The sequence below is a fragment of the Orycteropus afer genome, unplaced genomic scaffold, assembly GCF_000298275.1.
Source record: "Orycteropus afer afer isolate SDZICR_OR568_19922 unplaced genomic scaffold, OryAfe1.0 scaffold00014, whole genome shotgun sequence".
NCBI classification, from domain to species: domain Eukaryota; kingdom Metazoa; phylum Chordata; class Mammalia; order Tubulidentata; family Orycteropodidae; genus Orycteropus; species Orycteropus afer.
Genome location: NW_006921601.1, coordinates 2,377,352 through 2,378,528, shown reverse-complemented (window position 1 = coordinate 2,378,528; position 1,177 = coordinate 2,377,352).

Sequence of the window (1,177 nt, the reverse complement as noted above, 5' to 3'; positions counted from 1 at the left end):
AAACTATATTTGAAAGGATTATTACAGTAAAAGGAAAGGGCTCTTACAACAGGGAGAATGCTCTTGACAGTAAGATCTGGGAGCATCTCAAAGAGACACAGAAAGGAGCTATATCTTATAGGAAAGGGTGAGTAAGACAAAAAATTAAAAAGTAGATGGGGAGTCAGATAATCAGTTAATGTTTTTCCCTGAGGTCAGTTTCTTTTTGAGGGAACAAGTGTTTTGAGGAGTTATATGCTAGCTCAGGCTGAAGAGAGTCAAAGTTCAGGGTCCTGGGAGAAGGAGAGAAGCTTAACCCGAATTTCATCATGTTAGTTACAATCACTTTGGTTTTTTGTTCTAAATATTTTTCTGTGCTGAGTTGATTTTATTATCAGGTATTTTTCCTCTTTTTTTTTTTTTTTTTCATTATTGTCGGTTTTGTGTTTACTAAGCCCTTGTGATTTTCTTTTTCTTATTTGGTTAGAAGGATAGTTAACTTTCTTTGTGATTATTCTGACATAAATTCTTAACTCCCTGAGTTTGGAACAGTCTGTTCTACACAGACAATGTCTTGACTTCCTCTCCATTTGGAAGTTTTGTAATTATAACATGTGTTCCCTCTATTTGCTTTGTTGTTGGGTCCTTCACAGATTGACTCTTCTAATTCTCTGTTTACATTTTTTGTGAGCTTATTTTTAAATTCTTTTTCTGGGTTTGTTTGTAAGTGGTGGTGTCAAATGTCTTGGTTTTAATTTGTTGTTCTCTGTTGCGGGTTTTCTGTTGGAAGAACTCCCTTTAGCATTTCTTGTGGGGTTGGTTTGGTTTTCCCAAATTCTCCTAATTTCTGTTTGTCTAGGAACATCTTAATTTCACCCTCATATTTGAGGGACAGTTTGGCTGGATATGAATGTTCTTGGTTGGCAAATCTTTTCCTTCAAGGTTTTTTATATGCCATCCCATTGCCTTCTTGCCTGTATGGTTTCTGCTGAGAAGTCAGAGCTTAGTCTTACTGGTTGCCCATTGTAGGTAACATTTTGTTTTTCCTGAGCTGCTCTCAAGATTCTTTCTTTGTCTTTGGTTTCAGAAAATTTGATTATGATATGTCTTGGTGACTTTCTCTTGGGGTCTATCCTGTATGGGGTACATTGAGCTTCTTGGATGGATATTTTTTCTTCTTTCATAATATAGAGGAAGT